Below are 9,534 nucleotides of genomic sequence, written 5' to 3'. Positions count from 1 at the left end.
GTCTAGGCCTGTTGCACACAATGTTGTAAAGGAAAAAACCACAGTAAATCTGATGAAGGCTTTGTTTGGTATGTATGAAAAGCCATCAACAAACAACAAAGTGCATTTGATGAAGAAACTTTTCAATCTAAAAATGGTAGAGAACGCATTAATAGCACAACATCTAAATGAATTTAATACTATCACAAATCAATTGTCGTCTGTAGAAATTGATTTTGTTGATGAGATCAGTGCACTGATCGTTTTGGCTTCTTTGCCAAATAGTTGGGAGGCAATGAGGATGGCAGTAAGCAATTCCACAGGGAAAAAAAAAAAGCTGAAGTACAATGACATATGAGATTTAATTCTGGCTAAGGAGATTCGCAGAAAAGATGCAGATGAAACCTCAAGATTTGGTTCTGCCCTAAACCTTGAGACGAGAGGCAAAGGTAATGAAAGAAATTCAAATTGGGGCAGATCAAAATCTAGAAATTCTAATCGGAACATAAGTAAACCTAGATCGAGCCAAAAAGTACAATACTGGAACTGTGAGAAAACAGGTCACTTTAGAAGGCAATGCAAAAGTCCTAAGAAGAAGAATGAAGGTGATTATGCTAATGATGTAACATAAGAGGTACAAGATGCATTACTTCTTGCAGTAGAGAATCTATTTGATGATTGGGTTTTGGACTCAAGAGCTTCGTTTCATACCATTCTACACTGAGAAATCATACAGAATTATGTTGCAGGTGATTTTGGTAAGGTGTATTTGGCTGATGGTGCAGCCTTGGATGTTGTGGGTACAGGAGACATCCAAATATTGTTGTCCAATGGGTCTATTTGGTTACTGGAGAAGGTTCAACATATTCCTGATCTGAGAAGGAATCTGATTTCTGTTGGACAACTTAATGATGAAGGGCATGCAATACTATTTGTTGGTGGCACTTGAAAAGTTACAACGGGAGCCAAAGTATTGGCTTGTGGAAAGAAAACTAGTACTCTATATATGACCTCAAGTCCAAGAGACACAATTCCAGTTGCTGAAGCAAGTACTGATACAAGTTTATGGCACCGCAGACTTGGTCACATGAGTAAGAAAGGGATGAAGATGTTGCTGTCAAGAGGAAAACTACCAGAATTGAAGTCCATTGATTTTGACATGTGTGAAAGCTGCATCTTAGGAAAGCAGAAAAATGTGAGCTTCTTGAAAGCTGGCAAGACACCGAAGGCTGAAAAATTGGAGTTAGTACATACTGATTTGTGGGGGCCTTCTCCGATTGCATCCCTTGGAGATTCAAGGTATTACATCACTTTCATTAATGACTCAAACAAAGAGGTATGAGTTTATTTTCTAAAAAATAAATCTGATGTATTTGAAACTTTTAAGAAGTGAAAGGCCTTGGTTGAGACAGAATCAAGTTTGAAAGTAAAATGTTTGAGGTCAGATAATGGAAGAGAGTACATAGATAGAGGGTTTAGTGAGTATTGTGATGCACAAGGAATTAGGATGGAGAAGACCATTCTTGGAACACCACAGCAGAATGGTGTAGCTAAACACATGAATAGAACTCTCAATGAGCGTGCTAGGAGTATGAAGTTGCATGCCAGACTACTAAAAACTTTCTGGGTTGATGTTGTTAGCACTATAGCTTACTTGATAAACCGAGGACCATCAGTTCCCATGGAATTCAGACTTCCTAAGGAGGTGGGGAGCGATAAAGAGGTAAAATTTTCCCATTTAAAATTTTTGATTGTGTTTCTTATGTTCATATTGATTCTAATGCTTGTAGTTAACTTGATGCAAAGTCTAAAATATGTTTTTTCATTGGCTATGGTGATGAGAAATTTGACTATAGGTTTTGGGATGAACAAAACAAGAAAATCATCAGAATTAGAAATGTAATTTTTAATGAACAGGTTATGTATAAGGATAGGTCAACTGTAGTGCCAAATGTTACAAAGATAGATCAAAATAGATCTGAGTTTGTCAACTTAGATGAATTGACTGAAAGTATTGTCCAGAAAATGGGTGAAGAAGATAAGGAGAATATAGATTCATAGGTAGATCAGAGTACATTTATAGCTAAAGTCCGTAGATCTTCCAAGACCATTAGACCTCCACAATGTTATTCACCCGCTCTAAATTACCTCATGTTGACTAATGGTGGTGAGCCAGAGTGTTATGATAAAGCCTAGCAAGATGAGAATTTAAGCAAGTGGGAGCAAGCCATGAAGGATGAGATGAATTCCTTGTTAAGGAATCAGAAATGGGAATTGACGGAATTGCTAGTAGGAAAGAAGGCTTTGCACAATAAGTGAGTATACAAAATAAAGAATGAGCATGATGGTAACAAACGTTACAATGCTAAATTAGTTATTAAAGGGTTCCAGCAGAAGAAGGGCATTGACTACTCAAAGATATTTTCCCTAGTTGTGAAGATGTCAACAATTAGACTGGTACTGAGAATGGTGGTTGTAGAAAACTTACATCTTGAGTAGTTAGACGTAAAGATGGCATTCCTTCATGGTGACTTGGAGGAAGACATTTACATGATTCAACCAGAATGGTTCAACCAGAATGGTTCATTGTTCAAGGACAAGAAAATCTAGTCTGCAAACTAAGAAAGAGCTTGTATGGCCTAAAATAAGCTCCTAAGTGGTACAAGAAATTTGACAATTATATGCATAGAATTGGGTTCAAGAGATGTGAAACTAATCACCGTTGCTATATTAAGTTTTTTGACAATTCTTACATCATTTTACTATTGTATACGAATGATATGCTCATTGCAGGGTCTAGCATTAATAATCTAAAGAAGCAATTGTTAAAACAGTTTGCAATGAAGGATTTGGGAGCTACAAAGCAAATCCTTGGTATGAGTATCATTAGAGACAAGGCTATTGGTACATCGAAGTTTTCATAGTCAAAGTATGTGAAAAAAATTCTTAGCATATTCAACATGAATGAAGCTAAACCAGTGAGCACACCCTTGGGTGGTCATTTCAAACTAAGCAAAGAACAGTCACCGAAGACAGAAGAAAAAAGGGACTGTGCCTTATGCCTCAGCTATTGGCAGCTTGATATATGCTATGATATGTACAAGGCCAAACATTGCACATGCATTGGGAGTTGTGAGCATATTCATGAGTAAGCCAAGAAAGCAGCATTGGGAGGCAGTTAAGTGGATTTTGAGATATCTGAGGGGTTCATCAGATACATGTCTTTGCTTCACAAGTGCAAATTTGAAACTGCAAGGTTATGTAGATGTTGATTTTGTTGGTGATATTGATAATAGAAAGAGTACTACTAAGTTTGTATTTACTCTGGGTGGTACAGCTATATCTTGGGCTTCAAATTTACTCTGGGTGGTACAGCTAGAAAGGAGATGATTTGGCTACATGGCTTCTTAGATGAATTGGGTAAGAAGCAGAGATGAGCATTATACATAGTGACAATCAAAGTGCAATTTTTCTTGCTAAAAATTCAGCTTTTCATTCAAAGTCAAAGCATATATAAACAAAATACCATTTTATTTGGTACCTTGTTGAAGATAAGCTAGTAATACTTAAGAAGATTTGTGGATCTAAGAACTCGGCAGATATGTTAACTAAGGGTGTCACGATTGAGAAGTTAAAACTGTGTGCAGCTTCAGTTGGTCTTCTAGCTTGAGGACAAGAGGATGAGTTGTAGGGATGATGGATTGGTTTTGGAAGATAGCGGCTAATGTTGGTGATTGAACTAGTCTCCAAGTGGGAGATTTGTTGGGTTTTGTGGAGCCTAGTTGTGTTTGATCTGATTGATGACCTAACCCGACCCGAATAATGTTGCGTGATTTTTAATTGGAGATTTTCTGAGACTTAGTCCATGGAGCAGAGGCCTGGGCTGATAGGCCCAAGCCGTAGCACTCATGGACAAGCCTCCTAGAGGTCTGGGGGGCAATGCCAATGGGTAAAAAAAATTTGGCCCATTTTGTAGGCCATTGTGAATCCTATGCGCAAGATATAGAAAAAATGTTGTTTTGGTGATTAGCGTTTTTTGTTGTTGTTTTTGAGAGAGTAAAAAATTGAACGCACTTTGTATTTTTCCCTGATAATAATGAAATCCCTGCAACTTTGTGACATAGGCAAATTATCGAACTACATTAATACTGTCTTATGTGTGTGATTATTTTTCTTTGACGTATATTTTCTTTTTTTTTATCTCTCACAGGTTTGAGAATTTCGTTCTAATTCCCCTTCTCCTTCATTTAATACTAGAAAATGCTTATGGACTCGTTTAATAATTGTTTAAAGGAGTTAGCGGCCCAAAATGCACTCCCATTGGTTTTGTTGGGAGATTTTAATGAACTATTGAGCTATGAGGACAAATTTTGGGGGTCAACCTTTAAATCTTCAATGGCCCTAAGTCTTTAAAAATTGCTTTAAATCTTCAATGGCCCTAAGTCTTTCAAAATTGCTTTAAATCTTCAATGGGCCTAAGTCTTTAAAAAATTGTACGGATAATTGTAGTTTAATGTACTTAGGATTATCTAAAAGCCCAAAATATACCTGGTCCAATAGTAGGCTTGATTGTAACTTGTAAGGGATTGGGAAATGCCTTGTGGAATCCAAGGTCCATGATTCATCATCTACCCCGCACCTATTCTGATTTCCGATTTCATCATCTACCCCGCACCCATTCATCATCTTGTTGGTTACAAAACAATAAATTACAAAGGATATCCAAGCCTTCTAAATTTGATAGCATGTGGCTTTCAGATCCATCATTTTGCTCTCTCATTTATCTAGTCTAAATTTTAACAATTTTAACTCTTTAAGATAAAACATCTCAAGAGACTAGAATCGTATTTCCAATTGGAATACCAGCCATAAAAACGTTTATTAGTCCATCTTTGTGGTGTTCAAGTTGCCCTAACATCTAGACTCCGTAATTTTCTTTTTAATCTAGAAGCATAGTTCTTGTAGGAATATAATAACACCCTTCACCAACAATTTTATTTTTTGGAAATTCAAATCGAGGGTCACATGGCTTTAATGAAGGTTATGCAAATACCACACACTCTTTTTTTTTTTTTTTTGCTGAATAAAAAATGGAGTTTCTAGTGTAGACTCGTCAACCACAAGACACATCTATATATATATATATATATATATAATAGGTGAAGCTGAGAGAAACTTAAACTAGAATTTCAAATTAAAGTTCCAATTTTGCATCACGTGTCCTAAATTATTTATTTCTTAATTTTAGAATCAAATATGGGACCACGTCATATATATTCATCCAATTGAGTTATTAAGTACAAAAACTAAGTGGGTTTCAGTTAGCTCAACTGGTAAAATCTCTGATGATTAATTAAGAGATTTGGGATTCAATCTCCGTTTACACCAAAAACTGATTGGTGTCTTGGTCTGATTATCAGGAGCGAGCATCATAAGTTGAAACTCTCTCTAAAAAAAAATTAACAATTTACATTTTATATCTAATAATATCCTTACAATTTTTTTTAAAGAATTAACAAAATATAAAAATGACTATCAATAGTATTTAAATAATATATATAGGAATTATATTATGCATCTTATTGTATATCTTTTAAGTGTATTCATGCATATATATCTTTTAAGTGTATTCATGCCTTAGTGAGACTCATCATCATAGACGCAACAAATTTGTTGAAGCACCACTACTTAAGTCTCAAACTATTCAAAAATGCAAAACGTGGGTTTAGTGCAGTTTCTCTTATATTAGCATATTAATTGCCCGTTTGGATCCCCGTTTTCCTTCATGCGTCTGCGTTTTTTTTTTTTTTTTTTTTAAAGACCAGCGCTTGGTGCACTGTTCATGGTACATGAACTGTGCACCAAGGCATATAAACAGTAAAAAAAGAGTGAACAGTATTTTTTTACACATTAAAAAATTATTTTGTTACAATGTTTTCAGTTTTCAGTTTTCAGCAATAAGTTCTATCCAAACGGACTCTAAGTGTGTGTTTGGCATTCACTTAAAAAATCAGATTATTTTACTATTCGGTTTATTTTTACTATTATTCATGGGTTCCATTATTTTTTTGATACTATTTATGGGTCTCGCTGTTATATTTTAACTAACTTTTACCTTTATTTACGATACTTTTAACAAAAAAATTTATAATTTTAGCAAAATAAACAAATCTTAAACAAACTCTAGGAAAAAATTGGGGACAATGGCTATCGGACCAACCTCTACTAGACCACATCAGATCTTGTTAATCTAAAAATAGATAGACCATCAATTCAGATCAATTCTCAATCAACTCAATTTTGAATTGAACAATTACTCTTGTAAATTTCGATCATGAAATCCAGAAATATGATTGGTTCCAGTCAGGCCTTATCCGAAACACTTAACCCATGCACATTTTAGCCTTTTCTCCCGTCGGTATTTGGTGGGGCTTTCACAAGTTTCAATTACTCCGAAAAACATTTTACTATTCCTAGTTGTCCTGATTTGCACGTCGCAGTGTGCATGATCTCACATGTTTGCTAAATGGTCAGTGAGCTATTTTTGTTGTTTATCATTAGGATGTGGACAACTGATCCATCTTAAATTGGCTTTGGGGCACATGACCTTTTATTTTGTTGGGAAATGTGTGGTATTTGATAAGATTTCTCTTAATAAATTGAGTTAGAAAAACAAATTAAAAAAACAAAAACAAAAAGTCATTAAAAGAGTTGTCAAAAAAGAAAATGGCCAAAATATTGTCAGAAAATAATAAAAAAATTGTAGAAAATAGAAAAAATGTTACAAAAATCTTTTAAAAATTTTTGTTAACATATGTCTTACTTTACTCGTTAACATAACCCTTATTTGTTTTTGGGTCATATCTTTTGGGCGTGTGAATACCTTAACTCACCCACATTGTTATCATCCCCACATAGGCAAATATCTTCTTCCCACATTGATATGTCAGTCACACACATACACACACTCTCTCTCTCTCTCTCTCTCTCTCTCTATTGGACTATTCTCAGTAGGTATCCCAACCTTGAATTTGGAGCACCAAAACTGGCCTGAAATAGGTCTAAGTGAAAGTTGCAGCAAGATTTGTATTTTTTAGTTTTTGAGGTCCACTCCTTGACTCCCTCCAAAGGGTCCCTCAAAATCTCTGTTATACTAAAGTTTAACGATATGTCAATGAGAATTCAGTTAAACGCACTTCCCTAACTGAAGTGACCTTGATGACTTTGGTGAGGTTGGTGAGTTTGGGTTTTATGATTTTTATGTGCTAGAAGAACTAGTATATTATAAACGTTGCAGTCACATTAACGGGTTTAGTTCACCCACTTAACAATAGCCCTTTCTCCACTTAACATTTTATACTACATTTTGCTTGCGATAGCAGCAGCAGCTTGGTTCGGGTGACAACTACTTCAGTATCCAAGTTACTCTTTTTATTATATATACATAGAACCAAAATCAAAGATACTTCAATTTTAGAGAAAAATTATTAAGTATTTTCGGAATATAATAATGATGTGATTTTCCGTCAAAATATTGGTTAATGATCAATCTGGTCTAAATCTTCCTCACATCAACATTGAAAAGGTGCATTGGGGATTAACTCTTGTTAAATAGTTTACCAAATTAAAGCTTGTTTGGACTAAAATCATCCTTACTACTACTTTCAAACAATATTTTATCAATATTTATTCAAAACTAATGGTAATAATTAACTTTTGTGCACAAGACGGTTTGGTAGATTCTCATTTGGTATACCCGTGCGTTTTCTATCAATGTAGTATGATTGAGTAATCTTGCCTTTAATTGGTGTATCAAGTTTTTTTTTTTTTTTTTGAGAGAGTTTCAATATATGGCGTCCGCTCTTAATGATTGCTATTTATCATTAGACCAAGATACCAATCAGTTTTTAGTGTAGGCGGGGATTGAAACCCCAGATCTCTTATACAACCATCAGAAATTTTACCAATTGAACTAACTAGAACCCACGTGTATCAAGTATTTTAGTTTAGTGGTAGTTCAAATCCTGCAGGTTGAGAATTTAAATAATAAGACAATTAAGGAGAGGATAACAGGCAATTTCTCACTTGTAATTAAGCATTCATTTCTTCATTGGCCTTTTTGCCAGGGATCAAATACATTCTTTTTAATTCATTGTTGAATCAATAAATTAGAGAACGGAGGTAATCTTTTCTTACTCTTTGATCCTCATTCTTTTTTTCTTTTCTTTTCTTTTCTTTTTGGTTTGAGAAGCTTTGATCCTCATTCTTTTGTGTGAGAAAGGTTAAGAAAGATTTAATTCTATCATAATTTACCAATTAAAACATGATCACGTATTATGTTTATATATTTTTTATAGGTTAGGTTCAAGTTACACTTGATGTAACTCTAAGCAATATTACACTACTCAAAACTTATTATTGAATTCATATTTTGAAAATCACATTGTTGTATTACATGTTCTATATATTCCTAATTACATGCAAGTCAATTTTTATGTCAATCAGATGTTATTTATCATTTGATTCATAAGATTATATTTTATGCATTATTTTAAAATTGGGTAATATGCAAAATTGAGCCTCTAAGTTTCTTTAGATTTCATTTTAGTCCTCTAACTTTGTTTTTATTTATTTTAGTCCTCTAACTTTGTTTTTATTTATTTTAGTCCTCTAACTTTCAAGTTTATTTTATTCAATTAAGGCTTTTCCATCAACTTTTGTTATATGTTGTGGTTAATTTTTCAATTTTATAAATTTCTCTTCAATTTTTTTAAATTAAAAAAATTCAATTAATGATTGAAAAATACTTTCCACATTTTTTTCAAAAAATTTTAACAAAAATTAAAGAAAAGACCTTAATTGAATAAATCTAAAATTTAGAGGACTGAAATGAATGAAAGTAAAGTTAGAGGGCTAAAATGAAATCTGAAAAAAGTTAGAGGGTCATTTTTGCAATTTAGCCTTTAAAGTTTAAATTAGAAAATCTTGAATTTAAACAATTGTTTGATGACATGGCTATTGATATTTGATCACCTTGAAATTTTAAAATCATGAAGAATATATGAAGATAATGTAATCTAACAGTGAATTTGTCAAAATTCGCATCCAATTAAAAAATATTGAGTGATATAATATTGCTTAAAGTTACACTAGGTGTAACTTGAACCCAACACATTTTCTATTTTTATTATTTTTTGACAAGTGTTCCCAATTTTTATCATTTTGTTACTTGTGCATGTCACATATTAAATTATAGGGTAAATTCCACTAATATACCCATGGGCTAATGTCAACTAGGTCCAAGAGTTTTCAAAACTGACCAATTTGTTTCCTAAAACTAACTTAGTTCCTAAAATAGTTGAGAAAAATAAACTAACTATTTAGAGACTTAGATGACTTTAGGGACCAAATTGTCTAGTTTAGAAAAGTCTTAGACTTGGTTAGCATTATCCCAAATCTCAAGATATGTTAATGGAATTTATCCTAAAGTATTTTTAGATTTTTTTTTTCTCGATCTAAAAGAGTTAATTTGTTTAGATAGAGCCCACATGTGAT

This window comes from Castanea sativa, chromosome 2 (genome assembly GCF_040712315.1).
Source record: "Castanea sativa cultivar Marrone di Chiusa Pesio chromosome 2, ASM4071231v1".
In the NCBI taxonomy this organism is placed as follows: domain Eukaryota; kingdom Viridiplantae; phylum Streptophyta; class Magnoliopsida; order Fagales; family Fagaceae; genus Castanea; species Castanea sativa.
The sequence above is the reverse complement of the archived record's forward strand: the minus strand, read 5'-3'. Positions refer to the sequence as shown.